General features: G+C 40.6%; 1 long non-coding RNA gene across 1 annotated transcript; it reads right to left on the reverse strand.

The window, feature by feature from the left end:
- LOC141276254 (uncharacterized) lies at nucleotides 1–27,350 on the reverse strand. Its single transcript, XR_012325523.1, has 3 exons — nucleotides 27,215–27,350; nucleotides 8,107–8,586; nucleotides 1–37 (listed from the first exon to the last, which is right to left on the reverse strand). It is a non-coding gene; the product is annotated as an uncharacterized lncRNA (long non-coding RNA).
- Nucleotides 27,351–27,497: the final 147 nt, after the last annotated feature.

The following is a 27,497-nucleotide window of genomic DNA, read 5'->3' on the forward strand; positions in this document are numbered from 1 at the left end:
GACACGGGTTCCCTCTTGCATATGTGTAGTGCTGTCTCTGTAAAATGATTCAGGGTTTGATTAATCAACAACCTATTTAATGAAGCAAAACCAGTTTAAGCTAGTGCTGTTTCAATTTGATTAATCAATAACCTATTTAAGGAGGCAAAACCAGTTTAAGCTAGTCAATGTTTTACTTGCTGTTTCATAGTCTTTGTTGCAACTCTTCAACTGTGCTGACGTAGCAGGAAAACAGTCACTGACAACCCATAACCAAACGAACGGACTATATTCTAATAAAACTGTACTTACGGACACTGAAATCTGAGTTTCATGTAATTTTTATATGTCAAGAAGTATTATTTATAATTCTGCTGTTTTTACCAGTATTAAAAAATGTAAAAAACATTTCTTTTTGGTCGGTTGTACAAAAACAGGCAGCAAACTGTAGTTTGCCTCACACTGTCTTAAACAGAAGAAATTCTTTTCACTGTTCATGTTTTTAATTTTTTAATTACACAAATATAAAGAGACAACTTCAGGGTTTACCACTTGGTATAAAATGTGAGTAATAACTTGTAGCAGTGTTGTGCCTTTTTCTTTTTTTTTTTTTAAAGATGATGTTGGGGGTAGAAGTTTATTAATTTTATTTATTTTTGCTGTGTTGGGTCTTTGTTTCTGTGCGAGGGCTTTCTCTAGTTGGGCGGTGCATGGGCCTCTCACTATCGCGGCCTCTCTTGTTGCGGAGCACAGGCTCCAGACGTGCAGGCTCAGTAGTTGTGGCTCACGGGCCTAGTTGCTCTGCGGCATGTGGGATCCTCCCAGACCAGAGCTCGAACCCGTGTCCCCTGTATTAGCAGGCAGATTCTCAACCACTGCGCCACCAGGGAAGCCCATGCCGTTTTAAAAGAAACAAAAACACTGAACAATTTTGAAACAAAACCACTCAAACCAAAAATCAGAAGAATTATTTGTGACTATTAGGTCTAAAACTTGGTATACGCCCCAATTAGTTTTTCAGGCTTCTTCACATTTTAAAAAATTAAGGTAAGATTCACATAGCATAAAATTTACCATTTAAGTGTACAATTTAGTGCGTTTTAGTACATTCACAGTGTTGTGAAACCATCACCACTAACTGGCACCAGAACATTTCCCTCACACCACCACCAAAAGAAACCCCATATCCATTAAGCAGTCATTCTCCACTCCCCTTTCCCCCAGCCTCTGGCAACCACTAAGCTGCTTTCTGTCTCTACGGATTGCCCTCTTCTGTATATTTCATATGAACAGAATCATACAATATGTGACCTTTTGCGTCTGGTTTCTTTCATTTAATATACTGTTTTCAAGGTTCATTGTTGTACCATGTACAGCACTTCATTTGCTTTCATGGCTTCATTTCATTGTGCTGATGTACCAAATTGCTTATCCATTCATCAGCTGAAGGACATTTGAGCTGTTTCCACTTTTTGACTATAATGAACAGTGCTGCTATGAACATTTTGTGTACAAAATTTTATGCGAACTTATGTTTCAATTCTTTTGGGACTACACCTAGAAATGGAATTGCTGGATCATATGGTAATTCTACATTTAATTTCTTGAGGAACTGACAAACTGTTTTCCATAGTGACTGCACCATCTTACATTCCCACCAGCAATGTCTAAGGGTTTCAATTTCTCCATATGCTCACCAACACTTGATGTTTTCTGGGTTTTTTTGATTCTAGCCTTCCTAGTGGGTATGAAATGGCAACTCATTGTGGTTTTGATTTGCATTTCCCTGATGACGTCTTTTCATGTGCTTATTCATCATTTGTATATCTTCTTTGCAGAAACATCTATTCATCCCTTGCTTGTCTTATAGTTCGATTGCTTGTCTTTCTGTTCTCAAGTTATAGGAGTTCTTTACATATTCTAGATACTAGATCCTTATCATGTATATGAATAGCAAATTTTTTTCCCATTCTGTGAGCCATACTTTCACTTTCTTGATAGTGCCTTTTGATACACAAAAGTTTTAAATTTCGATGAAATTCAATGTATCTAGTTTTTCTTTTGTTGTTCGTGATTTTGGTGTCATATCTAAGAATCCATTGCCAAATTCAAGGTCATGAAAATTTGCTCCTGTTTTCTTCTAAGAGTTTTATAGTCTTAGCTCCTGTATTTATGCCTTTGACTCATGCTGAGTTAATTTTTCTAGATGGTGTGAGGTAAGTGTCCAACTTCACTCTTTTGCATGTGGTTATCCAGTTGTTCTAGAACCTTGTGTTCAAATGACTATTATTTCCACATTCAGTGATCTTGATACCCTTGTTGAAAATAGATTGGTCATAAGTATGTAGGTTTATTTCTGCACTCTTGATTACAGTTAATTGGTCTGTATGTCTATCCTTGGGTCAGTACCAACGGAGTTGATTGCTGTAGCTTTGTAGTAAGTTTTGAAATTGAGAACTGTGAGTACTTCACCTTGTTTTTCAAGACTGTTTTGCCCGTTCTGGATGCCCTGTAATTACATATGAATTTAGAACCAGCTTTTCCATTTCTGCAAAGAAAGGCAAGAGGAATTTTGATAGGAATTGCACTGAATATGCAGATTGCCTTATGGAGTATTACCATCTTAATAATATTAAGTCTTCTTATTCATAAACACAGGATGTCTTTACATTAGCTTAGGTCTTCTTTAATTTCTTCAAGCAATATACTTATGTTGAATATAATGATATCTGTTGTTTTCAGAATACAAGTATTATATCTCTTGGTTGAATTTATACCTGACGACTTAATACCACTGTAAATAGAATTGTTAATTTCCTTTGCAAATGTTTGTTACTAGTTGTATAGAAATACAACTGATTTTAGTAATTTTATATTGTATCCTAAACTTTGCTGAATTTATTAGGTCTAACAGTGATTTTTTTCTTTTACTCTATAGGATTTTCTCTATATAAGATCATGTCATCTCCAAATAGAAATAATTTTACTTTCTTACTAATCTGGATTTTTTTAAACATCTTTATTGGGGTATAACTGCTTTACAATGGTGTGTTAGTTTCTACTTTATAACAAAGTGAAACAGCTATACATACACATATATGCCCATATCTCCTCCCTCCTAGGTCTCCCTTCCACCCTCCCTATCCCACCCCTCTAGGTGGTCACAAAGCACCAAGCTGATCCCCCTGTACTATGTGGCTGCTTCCCACTAGCTATTGATTTTACATTTGGTAGTGTATGTATGTCTATGTCACTCTCACTTCGTCCCAGCTTACCCTTCCCCCTCCTCATATCCTCAAGTCCATTCTCTATGTCTGTGTCTTTATTCCTGTCCTGCCCCTAGGTTCATCAGAACTTTTTTTTTTTTTTTAGATTCCATATATATGTGTTAGTATACGGTATTTGTTTTTCTCTTTCTGACTTACTTCACTCTGTATGACAGACTCTAGGTCTATCCACCTCACTAAAAATAACTCAATTTCGTTTCTTTTTATGGCTGAGTAATATTCCATTGTATATATGTGCCATATCTTCTTTCTCCATTCATCTGTCGATGGACACTTAGGTTGCTTCCAACTGGCTATTGTAAACAGAGCTGCAATGAACACTGTGGTACAGAACTCTTTTCGAATTCTGGTTTTCTCAGGGTATATGCCCACTAGTGAGATTGCTGAGTCGTATGGTAGTTCTATTTTTAGTTTTTTTAAGGAACCGCCATACTGTTCTCCATAGTGCCTGTATCAATTTACATTCCCACCAACAGTGTAAGAGGGTTCCCTTTTCTCCACACCCGCTCCAGCATTTGTTTGTAGATTTTTTGATGATGGCCATTCTGACTGGTGTGAGGTGATGCCTCATTGTAGTTTTGATTTGCATTTCTCTAATGATTAGTGATGTTAAACATCCTTTCATGTGTTTGTTGGCAATCTGTATATCTTCTTTGGAGAAATGTCTATTTAGGTCTTCCGCCCATTGTTGGATTTGTTTTTTTTTTGATATTCAGCTGCATGAGCTGCTTGTATATCTTGGAGATTAATCCTTTGTCGGTTGCTTCGTTCGCAAATATTTTCTCCCATTCTGAGGGTTGTCTTTTCATCTTGTTGATGTTTTCCTTTGCTGTACAAAAGCTTTTAAGTTTCATTAGGTCCCATTTGTTTACTTTTATTTCCATTTCTCTAGGAGGTGGGTTAAAAAGGATCTTGCTGTGATTTATGTCCTAGAGTGTTCTGCTTATGTTTTCCTCTAAGAGTTTTATAGTGTCTGGCCTTACTTTTAGGTCTTCAATTCATTATGAGTTTAGTTTTGTGTATGGTGTTAAGGAGTATTCTAATTTCATTCTTTTACATGTAGCTGTCCAGTTTTCCCAGCACCACTTATTAGAAGAAACTGTCTTTTTTCCATTGTATATTCTTGCCTCCTTTATCAAAAATAAGGTGATCATATGTGTGTGGATTTATCTCTGGGCTTTCTATCTTGTTCCATTGATCTATATTTCTGTTTTTGTGCCTGTACCAAACTGTCCTGATTACTGTAGCTTTGTGATATAGTCTGAAGTCCGGGAGCCTGATTCCTCCAGCTCCATTTTTCTTTCTCAAGATTGCTTTGGGTATTCGGGGTCTTTTGTGTTTCCATACAAATTGTGAAATTTTTTGTTCCTAGTTCTGTGAAAAATGCCATTGGTAGTTTGATAGGGATTGCACTGAATTGCTTTGGGTAGTGCAGTCATCTTCACAATGTTGATTCTTCCAATCCAGAAACATGGCATATCTCTTCACCTGTTTGCATCATCTTTAATTTCTTTCATCAGTGTCTTATAGTTTTCTGCATACAGGTCTTTTGTCTCCTTAGGTAGGTTTATTCCTAAGTATTTTATTCTTTTTGTTGCAATGGTAAATGGGAGTGTTTCCTTAATTTCTTTTTCAGATTTTTCATCATTAGTGTATAGGAATGCCAGAGATTTCTGTGCATTAATTTTGTATCTTGCTATTCTACCCAATTCATTGATTAGCTCTAGGCGTTTTCTGGTAGCATCTTTAGGATTCTCTATGTATAGTATCATGTCATTCTGCAAACAGCGACAGCTTTACTTCTTCTTTTCCGATTTGGATTCCTTTTATTTTTCTTCTCTGATTGCTGTGGCTAAAACTTCCGAAACTATGTTGAATAGCAGTGGTGAGAGTGCACAACCTTGTCTTGTTCCTGATCTTAGAGGAAATGGTTTCAGTTTTTCACCTTTGAGAACAATGTTGGCTGTGGGTTTGTCATATATGGCCTTTATTATGTTGAGGTAAGTTTCCTCTATGCCTACTTTCTGGAGAGTTTCTATCATAAATGGGTGTTGAATTTTGTCAAAAGCTTTTCCTACATCTATTGAGATGATCATATGGTTTTTCTCTTTCAATTTGTTAATATGGTTTATCACACTGATTGATTTGCATATATTGAAGAATCCTTGCATTCCTGGGATAAACCCCTCTTGATCATGGTGTATGATCCTTTTAATGTGCTGTTGGATTCTGTTTGCTGGTATTTCGTTCAGGACTTTTGCATCTATGTTCATCAGCGATATTGGCCTGTAGTTTTCTTTTTTTGTGGCACCTTTGGTTTTGGTATCAGGGTGATGGTGGCCTCGTAAAATGAGTTCGGGAGCGTTCCTCCCTCTACTATATTTTGGAAGAGTTTGAGAAGGATAGGTGTTAGCTCTTCTCTAAACGTTTGATAGAATTCACCTGTGAAGCCATCTGGTCCTGGGCTTTTGTTTGTTGGAAGAGTTTTAACCAGTTTCAATTTCAGTGCTTGTGACTGGTCTGTTAATATTTCCTATTTCTTCCTGGTTGTCTCAGAAGGTTGTGCTTTCCTAAGAATGTGTCCAGTTCTTCCAGGTTGTCCATTTTATTGGCATATAGTTGCTTGTCGTAATCTCTCATGATCCTTTGTATTTCTGCAGTGTCAGTTGTTACTTCTCTTTTCTCATTTCCAATTCTATTGATTTGAGTCTTCTCCCTTTTTTCTTGATGAGTCTGGCTAATGGTTTATCCGTTTTGTTTATCTTCTCAAAGAACCAGCTTTCAGTTTTATTGATCTTTGCTATTGTTTCCTTCATTTCTTTTTCATTTATTTATGATCTGATCTTTATGATTTCTTTCCTTCTGCTAACTTTGGGGTTTTTTGTTCTTTCTCTAATTGGTTTAGGTGTAAGGTTAGGCTGTTTATTTGAGATGATTCTTGTTTCTTGAGGTAGGATTGTATTGCTATAAACTTCCCTCTTAGAACTGCTTTTGCTGCATCCCATAGGCTCTGGATAGTCATTTTTTCATTGTCATTTGTTTCTAGGTATTTTTTTATTTCCTCTTTGATTTCTTCAATGATCTCTTGGTTATTTAGCAGTGTACTGTTTAGCCTCGATGTGTTTGTATTTTTTACAAATTTTTTTCCTGTAATTGATATCTAGTCTCATAGTGTTGTGGTCGGAAAAGATACTTGATACGATTTCAATTTTCTTAAATTAACCAAGGCTTGATGTGTGACCCAAGACATGATCTATCCTGGAGAATGTCCCATGAGCACTTGAGAAGAAAGTGTATTCTGTTGTTTTGGGATGGAATGTCCTATAAATATCAATTAAGTCCATCTTGTTTAATGTATCATTTAACGCTTGTGCTTCCTTATTTATTTCCATTTTGGATGATCTGTCCATTGGTGAAAGTGGGGTGTTAAAGTCTCCTACTATGATTGTGTTACTGTCGACTTCCCCTTTTATGGTTGTTAGCATTTGCCTTATGTATTTACAATTGTTATTTTTAAATAACCATTTTACAATTGTTTGTATTTAAATATTTACAATTGTTATACCTTCTTCTTGGATCGATCCCTTGGTCATTACGTAGTGTCCTTCTTTCTCACTTGTAATAGTCTTTATTTTAAAGTCTACTTTGTCTGATGTGAGAATTGCTACTCTAGCTTTTTTTTGATTTCCATTTGCATGGAATATCTTTTTCCATCCCCTCATTTTCAGTCTGTATGTGTCCTTAGTTCTGAAGTGGGTCTCTTGTAGACAGCATATATATGGGTCTTGTTTTTGTATCCATTCAGTGAGCTTGTGTCTTTTGTTTGGAGCATTTAATCCATTTACATTTAAGGTAGTTATCTATATGTATGTTCTTATTACCATTTTCTTAATTGTTTTGGGTTTGTTACTGTAGGTGTTTTCCTTCCCTTGTGTTTCTTGCCTAGAGAAGTTCCTTCAGCATTTGTTGTAAAGCTGCTTTGGTGGTGCTCAATTCTCTTAGCTTTTGCTTGTCTGTAAAGCTTTTAATTTCTCCATCGAATCTGAATGAGATACTTGCTGGGTAGAGTAATTCTGATTGTAGATTTTTCCCTTTCATCATTTAAAATATGTCCTGCCACTCCCTTCTGGCTTGCAGAGTTTCTGCTGAAAGATCAGCTGTTAACCTTATGGGGATTCCCTTGTATGGTACTTGTTGTTTTTCCCTTGCTGCTTTTAATAATTTTTCTTTGTATTTAATTTTTGATAGTTTGATTAACAGTGTGTCTTAGCGTGTTTCTCCTTGGATTTAACCTATATGGGACTCTCTATGCTTCCTAGACTTGACTATTTCCTTTCCCATATTAGGGAAGTTTTCAACTATAATCTCTTCAAATATTTTCTCAGGCCCTTTCTTTTTCTCTTCTTCTGGGACCCCTATAATTCGAATATTGTTGCATTTAATGTTGTCCCAGAGGTCTCTGAGACTGTCCTCAATTCTTTTCATACTTTTTTCTTTATTCTGCTCTGTGGTAGTTATTTCTGCTAGTTTATCTTCTGCGTCACTTATCTGTTCTTCTGCCTCAGTTATGCTGCTATTGATTCCTTCTAGAAAATTTTTAATTTCATTTATTGTGCTGTTCATCATAGTTTGTTTGCTCTTTAGTTCTTCTAGGTCCTTGTTAAACGTTTCTTGTATTTTCTCCATTCTATTTCCAACATTTTGGATCATCTTTACTATCATTACTCTGAATTCTTTTTCAGGTAGACTGCCTATTTCCTCTTCATTTGTTTGGTGTGGTGCGTTTTTACCTCATTCCTTCATCTGCTGTGTGTCTGTCTTCTCATTTTAATTAACTTACTGTGTTTGGGGTCTCCTTTTCGCAGGCTGAAGGTTCGTAGTTCCCGTTGTTTTTGGTGTCTGTCCCCAGTAGCTAAGGTTGGTTCAGTGGGTTGTGTAGGCTTACTGGTGGAGGGGACTGATGCTCGTGTTCTGGTGGATGAGGCTGGATCTTGTCTTTCTGGTGGGCAGGACCGCATCTTGTGGTGTGTTTTGGGGTGTCTGTGACCTTATTATGATTTTAGGCAGCCTCTCTGCTAATGGGTGGGGGTTGTGTTCCTGTCTTGCTAGTTGTTTGGTATGGGGTGTCCACCACTGTAGCTTGCTGGTCGTTGAGTGGAGCTGGGTCTTAGCATTGAGATGGAGATCTCTGGGACAGCTTTCGCCATTTGATATTATGCATAGCCAGGTCTCTGGTGGACCAATGTTCTGAACTCGGCTCTCCCACCTCAGAGGCACAGGCCTGACACCCAGCTGGAGCACCAAGACCCTGTCAGCTACACTGCTCAGAAGAAAAGGGAGACAGAAGAATGAAAAAAAAAAAAAGAAAAAGAAAATTATTAAAATAAAAAATTTAAAAAATTATTAAAAATTAAAAAAATTTAAAATAAAAAGGAAAAAAAAAGAGAGCAACCAAACCAAAAAACAAATCCACCAATGATAGCAAGCGCTAAAAACTATACTGAAAAAAAAAAAGAAAGAAATGGACAGACACAATCCTAGGACAAATAGTGAAAACAAAGCTATACAAAAATCGCACAAAGAAGCATACACATACACACTCACAAAAAGAGAATAATGAAAAAATTCTATATATATAACAAAAGGAAGAGAGCAACGAGATCAATAAACAAATCTACCAATTATAATAAACTCTAACTACTAAACTAAGATAAACATAAAACCAGAAACAAATTAGATGCAGAAAACAAACCCCGTATCTACAGCTGCTCCCAAAGTCCACCACCTCAATTTTGGGATGATTCGTTGTCTATTCAGGTATTCCAGAGATGCAGGGTACATCAAATGGGTTGTAGAGATTTAATCCGCTGCTCCTGAGACTGCTGGGAGAGATTTCCCTTTCTCTTCTTTGTTCACACAGCTCCTGGGGTTCAGCTTTGGATTTGGCCCTGCCTCTGCGTGTAGGTCGCCTGAGGGCATCTGTACTTCGCTCAGATAGGATGGGGTTAAAGTAGCAGCTGATTAGGGTGCTCTGGCTCACTTAGGCCGGGGGAGGGAGGGGTTCGGAATGCGGGGCGAGCCTGCAGCAGCAGAGGCCAACATGACACTGCAACAGGCTGAGGTGCGCCTTGTGTTCTCCCAGGGAAGTTGTCCCTGAGTCATGGGACCCTGGCAGTGGCCGGCTACTCAGGCTCTCAGGAGAGGAGGTGTTGATAGTGACCTGTGCTTGCACACAGGCTTCTTGGTGGCTGCTGCAGCAGCCTTAGCATTTCATGCCCGTCTCTGGTGTCTGCACTGATAGCTGCGGCTCGTGCCCATCTCTGGAGCTCGTTTAGGTGGTGCTCTGAATCCCCTCTCCTTGTGCACCCCGAAACAATGGTCTCTTGCCTCTTAGGCAGTTCCAGACTTTTCTCCAGACTCCCTCCCGGCTAGCTGTGGTGCACTAGCCCTCTTCAGGCTGTGTTCACACAGCCAACCCCAGTCCTCTCCCTGGGATCTGTCCTCCGAAGCCGGAGCCTCAGCTCCAAGCCCCCACCTGCCTCAGTGGGTGAGCAGACAAGCCTCTCAGGCTGGTGAGTGCTGGTCAGCACTGATCCTCTGTGCGGGAATATCTCTGCTTTGCCCTCTGCACCCCTATTGCTGTGGTCTCCTCCATGGCTCTGAAGCTTTCCCCCTGCCACCACCCGCCTCGGCCAGTGAAGGGGCTTCCTAGTGTGTGGAAACCTTTCCTCCTTCACAGCTCCCTCCCAGAGGTGCAGGTTCTGTACGTACCTATGCTTTTGTCTCTGCTTTTTCTTTTTGTTTTTGCCCAGGTACGTGAGGAGTTTCTTGCCTTTTGGGAAGTCTGAGGTCTTCTGCCAATGGTCAGCAGGTGTTCTGCAGGAGTTGTTCCACATGTAGATATATTTCTGATGTATTTGTGGGGAGGAAGGTGATCTCCACATCTTACTCTTCCGCCATCTTGAAGGTCTCTCCCTGGATACCTTTTATTTCTTTTTCTTTGCGTAATTATGCTGGCTAAAATTTCCAATACACTATTGAATAGAAGTCACAAAAGCAGGTATCCTTACCTTGTTCCTAATCTTTGAGAGAAAGCTTTCAGTTTTTACCGTATTCCGCACATTTTCGAGGCATAACAGCTTATGCCTCAAAACAGAATCATAGCTGCCTTTGTGTTCCAAAGACAATTTTCCTAATAAAATAAATTTCTATAAATTTGTTTAGTAAAATAAAACCTGTATCCCGACCTAGGGGTCTTTTCTTGAGACTGAATAGAAAACAGACCAAGCAAGCCAGAGAAACAAAGGCAGAATTCCAGAGTTTATGTCTCTGTTAGGTTACAAAGATGGGAAAAACAGACCTTTCTGAAATACTTAGTCCTCTGCTTAATGATGGTGGGACTGTATTTCCCAGACCCTTCTCCAGCAAAATGTAGATGTATTAGATTGTTAAAAGAGTTATGAGCTAGATTAGGAAATTCATTTTTTTGTGGTCCCAGTTAAGTTTTATTTTTCCAAAAATTAAATTTATCTCTAATTTAATAACCCGCACTTAATTCCAAAAAACTTGAGTTTGCTTATTTTTGCTCACATTCACATTTAAATATTCTAGTGGTAACCATATATTCAAGTATATTTAGCATATGATTTAGTGTATATTTCCAAATGTGCACATTGTAAATCATATTGCAACATTTGGTGTAAATCAACATTCTGGTTTTCTTAAAGAAACTTTTTATTGAGGTATAGTTGACAAAAGTTTCAGGTGTATAACACAGTGGTTTACAATTATGGGAGATTATACTCCATTTATAGTTTTTATTGGATAAAATGTTTTATTGTATAAAATTTTGGCTATATTCCTTGTTCTATACAATATATCCTTATAGCCTATTTATTTTACACATAGTAATTTGTACCTCTTAATCACCTACCTCTATATTGCCTCCCTTCTTCCCTCTCCCCACTGGCAACCACTAATTTGTTCTCTATATCTGTGAGTCTATTTCTGTTTTGTTATATTCATTCGTCTTTTTTTAGGTTACACATATAAGTGATAGTATACTGTATTTGTTTCTGATTTATTTCATTTAATATAATACCCTCTAGGTCCATAGATATTGTTGCAAATGGCAAAATTTCACTCTCTTTTATGGCTGAGTAATATTCCATTGTACATATACACCATATCTTTTTTTTTTGCGGTACGCGGGCCTCTCACTGTTGTGGCCTCTCCCATTGTGGAGCACAGGCTCTGGACATGCAGGCTCAGCGGCCATGGCTCACAGGCCCAGCTGCTCCACGGCATGTGGGATCCTCCCGGACCGAGGCACAAACCCGTGTCCCCTGCATCGGCAGGCAGACTCTCAACCACTGCGCCACCAGGGAAGCCCCACCATATTCTTCTTTATTCATTCATCTGTTGATGGGCACTTAGACTGCTTCCATAACTTGGCAATTGTAAGTAATGCTGCTGCAATCACTGGGGTGCATGTACCTTTTTGAATTAGTGTTTTCATTTTCTTCAGATATATATCCAGGAGTGGAATCCTGGGTCATATGATAGTTCTATTTTTAGTTTTTTGAGGAATCTCCATACTGTTTTCCATAGTGGCTGCACCAATTTACATTCCTACCGATGAGGGTTCCCTTTTCTCCAGTCTCACTGACATTTGTTATTTGTCGACTTTTTGATGATAGCCACATAACAGTCTTCTTGAACTTCTTTCTCAAAGTACATCTATATTAAACTGTTTTAACTTCTTGGAATTTTGGGATACTTAAAATGCCAGTGTCGTACTGGCCAATGGCAGTGTCTATAGTACTGTGCATTGTCTTCCAATAAATCTTGTTAAAGTATACTGTAGAACATCACTAAAAAATCAACTTGTTTTCATACATTTGAGGTCAATATTTTGTCTCCTAGTTTCTTCATTCTTTTCCTGTATTATGATTAAATAAATACTCCCGATGCCTCTCTATGATGCCTTCTTTTTGACAAGGCTTATCTCCCTCAGAATTCATGACAAAACTACAGGGAAGAGTCAAAGAGTACCATGTTTGTGTCAAGTTGTCAGGTCTCCAATTTCACTATGGAAACTCACTTTCAGTGAGAGTGGAAACTCAAAGTGGTTTCCAATTCAGTGACTATTGCTTATTAAAGAAATAAGAGGTGAGGAACACAAGAATACTGTCCAGGTCACCTGTGGACTCACACCAGGTAATCCAAACTCTGCCCAAACTCTCTGGTGATGGGCTATCATGAGGAATACAGCTGGACACTTCCATCTTCTTCTGTCTCCATCCACTTCTCAGGTTCAGTCACCATCAGACTCATCTGTACATGAGAATCAACTGCCAAGGTGCCAAGTGGTCCCTATCATTCCCTATCCCTACTACTTGCCTGATATGCCTCTTTCAGTTCGAGTTTCCTGTGATTCATCATGAAGACCAGCAGGTAAATTTTCACTACTATTTTTTCCCACTAATCTGAGGAGTTCATACCTACTCTTACTTTTTGTCCTGCTTCACAGTTGACAATTCTCTTTCGCTATCCTGAAGGTGGGGGACAAAGATAATAGGTCCATTGCTCCAAAGTCTCCACTTTTCCAAAGTATTTCAATGTACTTAGAGCACTGAGGACTTACACGGTTGAATGATTAATAGAGAAGTGCTTTAAAATCTAGTGTCTATAGCAGGTATTTTAGGGATTTTCATTTATGCAAGACAAATTTATCCTTCAATCATATCTAATATAGCTGTCACCAATACTGCACACCTGAGGAATAATTTCATTAAAAAATTCAATCACTTCATTGAAAATTAGTATGTTACCAAGAAACAGAGTACTAATTTTTATAGGATGGGAAATGGCCATAATCTAGTACAGTTATCCTTTGACAGAGTTCTAGGTACTCAAAGAACAGTTCTGGATTCCTGAAGAATCGGGGGGAAAAAGTTCACAGAAATTCCCTAGTGGGCTGACTTCATAAAAACAGCAATTTGGTGCTGGTTAAGAGGTTACTGTTTCTCTCTTTAGAGCCTCAGTTTTAACCCAGACATCCAAAGCTGGAAATGCATTAAGCATTCATCATGCTAGACCTGCACACTGAAAACTATAAGACATTGATGAAAGAAACTGAAGAAGGTACAAATAAATGGAAGGATATTCTGTGCTCATAAATTGAAATAATTAGTATTGTTAAAATGTCCCAAAGCAATCTACAGCTTCCATGCAATCCCTATCAAAATTCAAAGATATCTTTCACAGAAATAGAACAAACAATCCTAAAATGTGTATGGAACCACAAAAGACCCTAAATAGCCAAAGCAATCTTGAGAAAGAAGAACAAAGCTGGAGGCATCACACTCCCTGATTTCAAACTATATCACAAAGCTATAATAATCGAAATAGTATGGTACTGGCATAAAGGCGGACACATAGATTAATGGAACAGAATAGAGAATCCAAAAATAATCCCATGCATATTATGGTCAATTAATTTACACAAAAGAGCCAGGAATATACAATGGAGAAATGTCAGTCTCTTCAATAAACGGTGTTGGAAAAACTGGGCAGCCACTTGTAAAAGAATAAAGTGGACTCTTATAAGCCACAGTCCTCAGGAAGGATGCCATTGAAATGTGGGTAATGAATAGGTCTATACACCTGTTTTTTCAGATGATCAGAGATGTCACCACAGGCTCCAGAGTGATTTGCCACCCAGTTCTGCCATGAAACTGCTCTCACACTCTTTCTACAATGGAAGCTACTTAACAGTGAACTGGGGTCCCTCACTGTCATTGGAGTGTTCAGGCACAAGATGAACAACCTGCTGTTTCGGATATTATTGAAAGGATGCCTACAAGTAAAAGAGGTTTAAAAGCCATGACCACCAAGGAATTTTTCTATTAAAACACTCTATGACTTAAGGAAATTCTAGTTTTTCTGCACTGAAGCATGAAGACCATGTCATAATTGCTCAGCACAATGTATGCCAATGCTTTCATGAACAGTCTATGAAGCAAGATGATAGAATGTACACAAATTTCCTGGCTAATCTAGCATGTGAAATCTAGTTACCAAGAGGAGTTAGACAGAGAAAATTGATTATGATGAAGAGAAGGCCCAAGGGAAAGGATTTTTCTGCTTGAAAAAGTGAATGTCAAAATTAAATCACTTCCACTGCTCAAAGCATATCAAATTCAAAAAGGAAAGAGCCACAACAATGGGAAATGGAGACTTGTCTCTAGCATTATGTTTCTCAATTTTTTAAAAACCACAATCAGAAATGCATTTTACATCATTATTCAGTACACACTTGCAAACACACACACACACACACACTTGATTGTTGAACTGAAGAATTTTCACATAGTGAACCGTCTTTGTAACCTACATTTTATTACAATTTTTTTTTATTCTGGTGAGACATAGATAGCATATACTTTTTTTTTTTTTAACCGTTTTTAACCATACAATTCTGTGGCATTAAGTATCAATACATTCACATTGTTGTGCAACCATCACCACCATCCATCTGGAACATTTTCATCATCTCAAACTGAAACTCTGTCCCCACTAAACAACAATTCCCCTTCCCCCCCAACCCCAGCTCCTGGCAACCACCATTGTGCTCTCTGTCTCTACAAATTTGACTACTCTAGGTCCCTCATATAAGTAGATTTTGCTCTTTTGTGAACGGCTTGTTTCACTTAGCAGAATGTCCTCAAGGTTCATCCATGTTGTAGCACATGTCAGAATCTCCTCCCTTTTCAAAGCTGAATAATATTCCATTGAATGTATAAACCACATTTTGTTTATCCATTCATCTGTCGATGAACACCTGGGTTGCTTCCATCTCTAGGCTACTGTGAATAACACTGCTGTGAACATGGGTGTACAAATACCATTTTTTTAAAATGCTAGTTGCAACACAGTTGATTTTCTTGACCTTGAAAAACCTGGTATTCTCGTTCATTGAGAGCAAATGTACCTTTTCCTTTGAGCCATATGAAGCTAACCAGGGCAGTCTCGGACTCTTCATCTTCCTTCCTTGAACTAGGAAGAACCTTAGCATATGCTAGACAGGATGATGTAAGAGCAGAGTTTTTCCCTTTAACAATGGAAATCACCAAACAGTGACATGTGATGCCTCGTGGAGAGAATCCCCTCATGTGGCCACCATTCAGACACATAATAAGCGTCCTGTTGTCACTTCCTGGAAGTGGGACCGTTTGGCGGCCAGCCAGGCTTGTGTGCTCAGGATTATGGTCTATCTGAACAGCTACAATACTAAATGCCTACTGATAAATCCAAGACTAGCCCAACAGCACTTGTTCAGGAAACTTCTGAGTCCACAGGCTGTGCAAAAGGTTGGTTATGGGCTTGCAATGTGAACATACTGTACATCCTTTCAAAGTAAGTCTTGAACTGCAGAGAAGATGGCAGAATAGGAGGACGTGGAGTCTGCCTCTCCTCACAACTAGGGCACCTACCAGGCACTGGTGGAAGACCTCGGACATCTAAGGGGATGGGAGAAACCCCTGCATGACCAGGTAGGACGTGGGAGGGTGCAGGTGGAGGAGAAGTGGAGGTGGGATGGGGCCGGTGCCCCTAAGGGGCGACTGGGGGAGGAGAGGGGTTCCCACGCTTGGAGGTGCCCACTCATGGTGAGGGAATCAGCAGGGACAGAGAAACACGTTCAGGGGATCGGAGGATCGGAAGGGAACAGGGCCATCATTTCCCCCTGCCCACTTGGGACCCAGGGAGCCTACTGGGGTCCTGGGCCTAAACCTCCAACCACCGAGGCCCCCTCTGGTCATGCTGAGCCCAAGTCCCACCCCCGCGACTTCCCCAGGACCTTTCCTGGCCACACAGGTCCTGCACCTAGGCCTTGCCCCCACCTAAGCCCTGATGCCACACACCCCCTACTGCCACCCAAGGCCTTTTCTGGCCTTTGTTTCTTGCTGTTGGGGTTCTGTTTTGCCTTGTTGTTGTTTCATTTATATTTTTATTTTTTCTAATATATTTTAATTTTTCTAATTTAATTTTTTTTAATTTTTGTTCTGTTTTCTTTTTTTTTTTTAGCTGCACTGCACACCTTGCAGAATCTTGGTTCCCAGGCTGGGGGTCAGGCCTGAGCTCCTGTGGTGGGAGTGCCGAGTTCAAACCACTGGACTAACAGAGAACCTCAGACCCCAGGAAATATTAATCGGAGTGAGGTCTCCCGGAAGTTCTCATCTTAGCACCAAGGCCCAGTTCTACCCAACTGCCTACAAACTCCAGTGCTGGACACCTCAGGTCAAACAACCAGTAAGACAGGAACGCAGCCCATCCCATCAAATAAAATGAGATGACAAAAAAATGTGTTACAGATGAAGAAGCAAGGTATAAATCTAAAAGACCAAATAAATGCAGAGAAAATAGGCAACCTTCATGAAAAAGAATTAAGAGTAATGATAGTAAAGGTGATCCAAAATCTCAGAAACAGAATGGAAGCATGGACTGAGAAAATACAAGAAATGTTTAACAAGGACCTAGAAGAACCAAAGAACAAACAAACAGTGATGAACATAATAACTGCAATGATAAGTATACTAAAAGGAATCAACAGCAGAATAACTGGAACAGAAAAATGAATAAGTGATCTGGAAGACAGGATGGTGGAAATAACTGCCAAGGAGCAGAATAAAGAAAAAAAAGAATGAAAAGAATTGTGGACAGTCTCAGAGACCTCTGGGACAACATTAAACGCAGAAATATTTGAATTACAGGAGTCCCAGAAGAAGAGAAAGAGAATGGCTCTAAGAAAATATCTGAAGAGATTATAGCATGGGAAAGGAAATAGCCACCCAAGTCCAGGAAGCACAGAGAGTCCCATACAGGATAAACCCAAGGAGAAACACACCAAGACACATATTAATCAAATTAACAAAAATTAAACACAAAGAAAAAATACTAAAATCAGCAAGGGAAAATCAACAAATAACATACAAGGGAATCCCCATAAGGTTATCAGCTGATTTTTCAGCAGAAACTCTGCAGGCTAGAAAGGAGTGGCAGGCCACATTTAAAGTGATGAAAGGCAAAAACCTACAACTAAGATTACCCAGCAAGGATCTCATTCAGATTTGATGGAGAAATCAAAAGCCTTACAGACAAGGAAAAGCTAAGAGAATTCAGCACCACCAAAGCAGCTTTACAACAAATGCTAAAGGAACTTCTCCAGGCAGGAAGCACAAGAGAAGAAAAAGACCCACAAAAACAAACCCAAAATAATTAAGAAAATGGTAATAGGAACATATATATCGATAATTACCTTGAATGCAAATGGATTAAATGCTCCAACCAAAAGAAACAGGCTGGCTGAATGGGTACAAAAACAAGACGGGTATATATGCTGTCTACAAGACACCCACTTCAGATCTAGGAATATATACCGACTGAAAGTGAGGGGATGGAAAAAGATATTCCATGCAAATGGAAATCAAAAGAAAGCTGGAGTAGCAATACTCATTTCAGATAAAATTAGGTTTAAAATAAAGACTGTTACAAGAGATAATGAAGGACATTAGATCAGGGATCAGTCCAAGAAGAAGATATAACAATTATAAATATTTATGCACCCAACATAGGAGCACCTCAATACATAAGGCAAACGCTAACAACCATAAAAGCGGAAATCAACAGTAACACAATAATAGTGGGGGACTTTAACACACCACTTACACCAATGGACAGATCATCCAAACAGAAAATAAGGAAACACAAGCTTTAAATGACACAACAGAACAGACAGATTCAACTAAGACATTCCACAAGAAAGCGGCAGAATACACCTTCTCAAGTGCACATGGAACATTCTCCAGGACAGATAACACCTTGTGTCACAAATCTAGCCACAGAAAATTTAAGAAAATTGAAATTGTGTCAAGCATCTTTTCTGACCACAACACTATGAGATTAGAAATCAATCACAGGAAAAAACTGTAAAAAACACAAACAACACATGGAGGTTGAACAGTGTGCTGCTGAATAACCAAGAGATAAATGAAGAAATCAAAGAGGAAATCAAAAAATACATAGAAACAAATGATGAAAACACAACGACCCAAAACCTATGGGACACAGCAAAAGCAGTTCTAAGAGGGAAGTTTATAGCAATTCAATCTCACCTCAAGAAACAAGAAAAATCTCAAAAAAACAATCTAACTTTACACCTAAAGCAGCTAGAGAAAAAAGAACAACAACAAAAAAAAACGCCGAAGTTAGTAGAAGGAAAGAAATCATAAAGATCAGAGCAGAAATAAATGAAACAGAAACAAAGAAAACAATAGCAAACATCAATAAAACCAAAAGCTGGTTCTTTGAGGAGATAAAAATTGAAAACCCTTTAGCCAGAATCACCAAGAAAAAAAGGGAGAGGACTCAAATCAATAAAATCAGAAATGAAAAAGGAGAAATCACAACTGACACCACAGAAATACAAAGGATCATAACAGACTACTACAAGCAACTATATGCCAATAAAATCGAAAACCATGAAAAAGTGGACAAATTCTTGGAAAGGTACAACTTTCCAAGACTACTGAACCAGGAAGAATTAGAAAATATAAACAGATCAATCACAAATAACGAAATTGAAACTGTAATTAAAAATCTTCCAACAAACAAAAGCCCAGGACCAGATGGCTTCACAGGCAAATTCTATCAAACATTTAGAGAAGAGCTAAAACCTATCCTTCTCAAACTCTTCCAAAAAACTGCAGAGGGAGAAACACTCCCAAACTTGTTCTATGAGGCCACCATCACCCTGATACCAAAACCAGACAAAGATATCACAGAAAAAGAAAATTACAGATCAATATAACTGATGAACACAGACACAAAAATGCTTAACAAAATACTAGCAGACTGAATACAGAAACACATTAAAAGGGTCATACACCACGATCAAGTGGGGTTTATCCCAGGGGTGCAAGGATTCTTCAATATATGCACATCAATCAATATGATACACCATATTAACAAAGAATAAAAACCATATGCTCATCTCAATAAATGCAGAAAAAGCTTTTGACAAAATTCAACCCAATTTATGATAAAAACTCTCCAGAAAATGGGCATAGAGGAAACCTACCTCAACATAATAAAGGGCATATATGACAAACCCACAGAAAACATCCTCCTCAATGGTGAAAAACTGAAAGCATTTCCTCTAAGGAAAGGAACAAGACAGGATGTCCACTCTTGCCACTCTTATTCAACATACTTTTGGAAGTCCTAACCATGGCAATAAGAGAAGAAAAACAAATAAAAGGAATGCAAATCGGAAAATAAGTAAAACTGTCACTGTTTGCAGATGACATGATACTGTACAGAGAATCCTAAAGATGCCACCAGAAAACTACTAGAACTAATCGATGAATCTGGTAAGGTTGCAAAATACAAAATTAATGCACAGAAATCTCTTGCATTCCTATACACTAACAACAAAATATCAGAACGAGAAATTAAGGAAACAATCCCATTCACCACTGCAACAAAAAGAATAAAATACCTAGGAATAAACCTACCTAAGGAGGTAAAAGACCTGTACTCAGAAAACTACAAGATACTGATAAAGGAAATCAGAGATGACACAAACAGATGGAGAAATATACCATATTCTTGGGTTGGAAGACTCAATATTGTGAAAATGACTATACTACCCAAAGCAACCTACAGATTCAATGCAATCCCTATCAAATTACCAATGGCATCTTTTACGGAACTAGAACAAAAAAATCTTAAAATTTGTATGGAGACACAAAAGACCCCGAATAGCCAAAGCAATCTTGAGGGAGAAAAACGGAGCTGGAGGAATCAGACTCCCTGACTTCAGACTATACTACAAAGCTACACTAATCAAGACAGTATGGTACCGGCACAAAAACAAAAATATAGATCAATGGAACAGGATAGAAAGCCCAGAGATAAACCCATGCACCTATGGTCAACTAATCTATGACAAAGGAGGCAAGAACATACAATGGAGAAAAGACAGCCTCTTCAATAAGTGGAGCTGGGAAAACTGGACAGCTACATGTAAAAGAATGAAATTGGAACACTCCCGAACACCACACACAAAAATAAACTCAAAATGGATTAGAGACCTAAATGTAAGACTGGACACTAAAAAACTCTTAAAGGAAAACATAGGAAGAACACTATAGGACATAAATCACAGCAAGATCTTTTTTGACCCACCTCCTAGAATAATGAAAATAAAAACAAAAATAAATAGGGTTTAATTAAACTTAAAAGCTTTTGCACAGCAAAGGAAACCATAAAGAAGACAAAAAGACAACCCTCAGAATGGGAAAAAATATTTGCAAACAAAGTAACAAAGGATTAATCTCCAAAATACACAAACACCTCATGCAGCTCAATATCAAAAAAACAAACAACCCAATCAAAACATGGGCAGAACACCTAAACAGACGTTTCTCCAAAGAAGACATACAGATGGCCAAGAGGCACATGAAAAGATGCTTGATGTCACTAATTATTAGAGAAATGCAAATCAAAACTACAATGAGATACCACTTCACACCAGTCAGAATGGCCTTCATCAAAAAAATCTACAAACAATAAATGCTGGAGAGGGTGTGGAGAAAAGGGAACCCTCTTGCACTGTTGGTGGGAATGTAAACTGATACAACCACTATGGAGAACAGTACGGAGTTTCCTTAAAAAACTAAGAATAGAACTACCATATGACCCAGCAATCCCACAACTGGGCATATACCCTGAGAAAACCATAATTCAAAAAGACACATGTATCCTAATGTTCACTGAAGCACTATTTACAATAGCCAGGACACAGAAACAACCTAAGTGTACATCGACAGATAAATGCATAAAGAGGTGTTACACATATACAATGGAATATTACTCAGCCATAAAAAGGAAAAAAACTGGGTCATCTGTAGAGATGTGGATGTACCTACAGTCTGAGAAAAACAAATGTCGTATATTAACGCATGTATGTGGAATCTAGAAAAATGGTACAGATGAACCTAGTTACAGGGCAGGAATAGAGATGTAGACATAAAGAACAGACGTGTGGACACAGTGGGGTGGGGGGATGAATTGGGAGATTAGGTTTTACGTAAATATACCCCCTTGGGTAAAATAGCTAATGGGAACCTGTGGTATAGCACAGAGAGCTCAGCACGGTGCTCTGCAATGACCTAGACAGGTGGATGGGGGGTGGGGTTGAGGGAGGTCCAAGAGGGAGGGGATATATGTATACATACAGCTGATTCACTTTTCTGTACAGCAAAACCTAACACAACATTGTAAAGCAATTATAGTCCAATAAAAAAACCCAATAAATCTTGGAGCTTCCCTGGTGGCACAGTGGTTAAGAGTCCACCTGCTGACACTAGATATAGGGGGGAAGGCTGTCGAATTCTTAGTGGACACCAGTGCCACTTATTTGGCTCTGAACACCAGATCAGGCAAACTTGGTCATAAGAATTGTAGAATTATGGGGTCAACAGGGAAGGCCTAAGAATGGGCATTCATACAGCTGTTAAAATGTAAATTGGAACATTGGTTCAAGATGACCGAGTAGAAGGACGTGCAATCACTCCCTCTTACGAGAGCACCAGAATCACAACTAACTGCTGAACTATCATTGACAGGAAGACACTGGAACTCACCAAAAAAGATGCTCCACATCCAAAGACAAAGGAGAAGCCACAATGAGATGGTAGGAGGGGCACAATCACAATAAAATCAAATCCCATAACTGGTGGGTGGGTGACTCACAGACTGGCGAACAATTATACCACAAAAGTCCACCCACTGGAGTGAAGGTTCTGAGCCCCACATCAGGCTTCCCAACCTGGGGGTCCGGCAACGGGAGGAGGAATTCCTAGAGAATCAGACTTTGAAGGCTAGCAGGATTTGACTGCAGGACTTCGACAGGACTCGGGGAAACAGAGATTCCACTCTTGGAGGGCACACACAAAGTAGTGTGCGCATCGGGACCCAGGGAAGGAGCAGTGATCCCAGGGGAGAGTGAACCAAACCTACCTGCTAGTGTTGGAGGGTCTCCTGCAGAGGTGGGGGGTGGCTGTGGCTCACTGTGAGGACAAGGACACTGGCAGCAGAAGTTCTGGGAAATAATCCTTGGCATGAGCCCTCCCAGAGTCCACCATTAGCCCCACCAAAGAGCCAGGTAGGCTCCAGTGTTGGGTCGCCTCAGGCCAAACAGCCAACAGGGAGGGAACCCAGCCCCACCCATCAGCAGACAAGCGGATTAAAGTTTTACTGAGCTCTGCCCACCAGAGCAACAGCCAGCTCTACCTACCACCAGTCCCTCCCATCAGGAACTTGCACAAGCCACTTAGATAGCCTCATCCACCAGAGGGCAGACAGCAGAAGCAAGAACTACAATCCTGAAGCCTGTGGAACAAAGACCACATTCACAGAAAGATAGACAAGATGAAAAGGCAGAGGGCTATGTACCAGATGAAGGAACAAAATACACCACCAGAAAAACAACTAAATGAAGTGGAGATAGGAGACCTTCCAGAGAAAGAATTCACAATAATGATACTGAAAATGATCCAGGACCTCAGAAAAAGAATAAAGGCAAAGATCGAGAAGATGCAAGAAATGTTTAACAAAGACCTAGAAAAATTAAAGAACAAACACCTAGAAGAATTGAAGAACAAACAAACAGAGAGGAACAATACAATAACTGAAATGAAAAATACACTAGAAGAAATCAATAGCAGAATAACTGAGGCAGAAGAATGGGTAAGTGACCTGGAAGACAGAATGGTGGAGTTCACTGCTGTGGAACAGAATAAAGAAATAAGAATGAAAAGAAATGAAGACAGCCTAAGAGACCTCTGGGACAACATTAAACACAACAACATTCGCATTATAGGGGTCCCAGAAGGAGAAGAGAGAAAGAACCTGAGAAAATATTTGAAGAGATTATAGTTGAAAACTTCCCTAACATGGTAAAGGAAATAGCCACCCTAGTCCAGGAAGCACAGAGAGTCTCATACAGGATAAACCCAAGGAGAAACCCACAGTAATCAAATTGGCAAAAATTAAAGACAAAGAAAAATTATTGAAAGCAGCAAGGGAAAAACGACAAATAACATACAAGGGAACTCCCATAAGGTTAACAGCTGATTTCTCAGCAGAAACTCTACAAGCCAGAAGGGAGTGGCATGATATACTTAAAGTGATGAAAGGGAAGAACCTACAACCAAGACTCTACCCAGTAAGGATCTCATTCAGATTTGATGGAGAAATCAGAAGCTTTACAGACAAGCAAAAGCTAAGAGAATTCAGCACCACCAAACCAGCTCTACAACAAATGCTAAAGGAACTTCTCTAAGTGGGAAACACAAGAGAAGAAAAGGATCTACAAAAACAAACCCAAAACAATTAAGAAAATGGTCATAGGAACATACATATCGATAATTACCTTAAACGTGAATGGATTAAATGCTCCAACCAAAAGACACAGGCTCGCTGAATGGATACAAAAACAAGACCCATATATATGCTGTCTACAAGTGACCCACTTCAGACCTAGGGACACATACAGACTGAAAGTGAGGGGATGGAAAAAAATAGTCCATGCAAATGGAAATCAAAAGAAAGCTGGAGTAGCAATTCTCATATCAGATAAAACAGACTTTGTTGTGGTCATCCATTTACAATGCTTGGTGTCAGTTTATTTATCTCTTGTAAAAATAAAATACAGTGTGTGTGTGAGAAATAAATAAAATAAAAAGTCAAAAAAAAATTCCCCCACCATCTTTGGGGAAACTTTAGCTAAAGACCTAAAAGATCTACATCCTGGAGGATGGAATCCTCCTCCAGGATGTGGATGACATTCTGATCACCAGCCTGACTAAGGAGACCTCTGACAAAAATACTGTAACCACCCTGAGCCACCTGGCTAATAAAGGATATCAGGTGTTCAAGAAAAAGGCTCAAATGTCACAAACTAGGGTGACCTACCTGGGCTTCATTTTCACAGAAGGTCAGAGAAGCCCACCCTAGGAAAGGAAAGAAGTCATTTGCAGCCTCGCCTCTCCTAGAACTAGAATACAGCTTAGGGGATTCCTGGGGATAGTCAGGTTTTACACATACGGATCCCTAACTATTGTCTAAGAGCTGGGCCACTATATGAAAAGTTGAAAGGAAAGGATGATGATACTTTTGAATAGAATTCAGAATGCAAAGGGCCTTTCAAGAACTGAAAAAGCAACTACTTCAGGCCCCCCTGCCCTGGCCCTCCCAGATTTAGCTAAACCCTCTGACCTTTACATTCATGAGAGAAGGGGAATCGCCCTTGGGGTATTAGCTCAAAAACTAGGACTGCTTACTAGGGTAGTTGCTTATTTCTCTAAACAATCAGATCAAACCACTAAGGGGTGGCCTCCTTGCCTACAGGCAGTAGCAACTACTACCACCCTGCTAAAAAAGGCTGGAAAGTGAACGTTTGCTCAGCCCATCACTATACGGACTCCACGCCGAGTTCAGGCCTTAGTAAATCCTAAGGGAACAGAATGGCTATCCCCCTGAAGGTCAATTCAAGTTCAGACTATGCTTTTAGACAACTCAGTGGCTACCATAAAAATCTGTCACACGGTAAATCCTGCCACGTTGCTACCTAGGAAAATGGGACCCCTGGAGCATGATTGCATGGAAACCACAGACACGAGATATTCCAGCCACCGCGACCTACAAAGTGAGCCTCTCCCAAGTGCTTAAGAGGAATGGTTCACAGAGGGGAGCAGTTTTATTTGAGAGAGGAGAAGTCTGGTGGGACACGCAGTGACCTCTAAGATGCAAGTCACAGAGGTAGGAATTCTACGCCAAGGACTTCTGTCCAAAAGGCCAAGCTGACAGCCCTCACCTGAGCCTTAGAGCTTGGGACCAGGAAGATCCTGAATGTTTATACAGATTCTTGTTTTGCACATGCCATCCTACGTGCACACGGGGCTATTTGGAAGGAAAAAGGTATGTTTACTGTGGATAATAAACTGGTGAAATACGGTTAAGCATACTGAAACTCCTAGAAGCAGTACAGTTTCTAAAAATGTGGCAGTGATTCATTGTAGGGGTCACCAAAAGGGGGATGCAGAGGAAATAAAGGGAAACAAGGCAGACGCCAACTGCCAAAAGGGTGGCCCTAGAACCAGTAAATTGGCAACCAGCCCTTATACCCTGAAGGCCAGATCCATCCAATTACCCCTCAATCTACACAAAGGAAGAACTAGACAAAGCCTAAAAATGGGGCTTCAGTAGAAATCTAGGAGGCCATGGGTGATGAGTCAATGAACATGGGTGAAACTTCTTTCCCTAAACAGCAGCTTGTAAAACCATCAGGGAAGCTCATCAGGAAACTCACTACAGGAGGGAAGCCCTATGTAACTGGTGAGTTAAGGTCACAGTAACTCCTGGCATGAAAGTATAATCAGTAAGATAGTTGAGACATGCCCCATCTGCACAACGAACAACGACAACATCAGACCCCCCAGAAGCCCCCTGATAAGGTCCATCAGACCAGAGGGACATATCCTGGGGAAGGCTGTCAGACTGATTTCACTGTCATGCTTAGAGTATCCAGCAATTTCAGGCATCTCTTGGTGCTAGTGGACACATTTTCTGGGTGGATAGAAGCATTTCCCACTAGAACTGAAACGGCAGCTGAAGTAACTAAGGCATCCGTTAGAAGGGACAATCCCCCGGTTTGAGCTCCCAAGATCCTTACAAAGTGATAATGGCCCAGCATTTGTGTCTCGAGTGACAAAGAGGATAATAAGCGCCCTGGGCATGAAAGGGGCCTTGCTCTCAGCCTGGAGACCCCAATCATCAGGGAACATTGAGAGATCTAGTCACTCCTTGAAATGGACCTTAGCCAAGCTATGACAGGAAACTCAAGATAACTGTATTAAGTAAGTTGCTTCGGAGCTCCCTGCTCCACATGCGGTAGCCCCAAGAGATAAGTTAAGGTTAAGAGCATTTTAACTCCTGGATGCCTATTCCCCAAGCCTGAGAGAAGGGACACCCCAGCCCCCTTTGAAATGGAACAACTCAAGGGTGCCCTCCAGGTGGAAGAAACGGTGAAAGCGCTCTTGGAATAAGGTGACCAGGTGCTGGAGGCACCCAACCACCCACCTGCCCCCCCCCCCCCCCCCCACCGCCAGGAGCCTGGGTGCACCTAACAACCCGGAAAACCAGCGGCTACAAGCCCAGCTCACTTCTAAGTGGACGGACCTCACTCGGTGACCCTAACCACCCATCTGCCCTTAAGTCACAGGGGTCACTCCAGGGGGGACACTGCATTTGAAGAAAGAGCCCCCCCCCCCCCAGCACCAGTCCCAACCTCCAGAAAGACAACCTGGGACAAAGGACCCCCTGGCCCGCTCATGTGACCCTCTCTCTGACCTGAAGCTTCTCATCCGAAAAACCACCCATGTGTGACCAGGGAGACTCAGGCCCAGCAGCCTCAGCGTCAGGGCCAAACACCTAGAGACCTGCGTTCTCAGGAAAAATGTGACGTGTGAGCATGATTCTCTCGCTAATATCTGGGCCATGGATCTTAAACTGTCTGGGGTCCTTTGTCTCCAACAGGTTACACAAATGAGGGTCACCCAGGGATGTAAACAGTCAGGGCCCAGGCCTGGGGGCCACCAAGCAGACCGAAAGAGAAGTTCCCCTCCTCCACACGGGGTTCCGACACCACCCGTGCTCAGCAGGAAGCAGTAATGGAAGGTGGACCCAGGCGCTCAGCACCCCCGCCCCCCCCCCACACTATGAGGAGCCGGACACAAGGCAGAGGACGGGTTTGTCACCAGCAAGGCCCATTCACAGTTCCCTGGGAAGAACAGAACCTGGGTGAGAAAATAAAGTCTAACCTTGTTTCCTGCAGGCTGAGTCTAGTCGGCTGGCTTCCAGGGAACCGCGGGAAGGTGGCCCCGCGCCCAGCCCTTCATACCAGGGCTACCGGTGCAAAATGGCGCTACACAGAAGGTCCGCCCCCCGCACACTCAGTTCAAGATGGCGGGCGGGCCGCCTGCAGAGACGCTGCGCCTGGCGCTGCGATGGGGGGGCGGGGCATGAGCAGCATCTGCGCCTGCGCCCGCCCACGCCAGAACCCAGCCTCTTCCCGGCCACCGGTTCCCTGCAGAGCCGCGCAGC

The sequence above is a fragment of the Tursiops truncatus genome, chromosome 13, assembly GCF_011762595.2.
Source record: "Tursiops truncatus isolate mTurTru1 chromosome 13, mTurTru1.mat.Y, whole genome shotgun sequence".
Lineage (NCBI taxonomy): Eukaryota > Metazoa > Chordata > Mammalia > Artiodactyla > Delphinidae > Tursiops > Tursiops truncatus.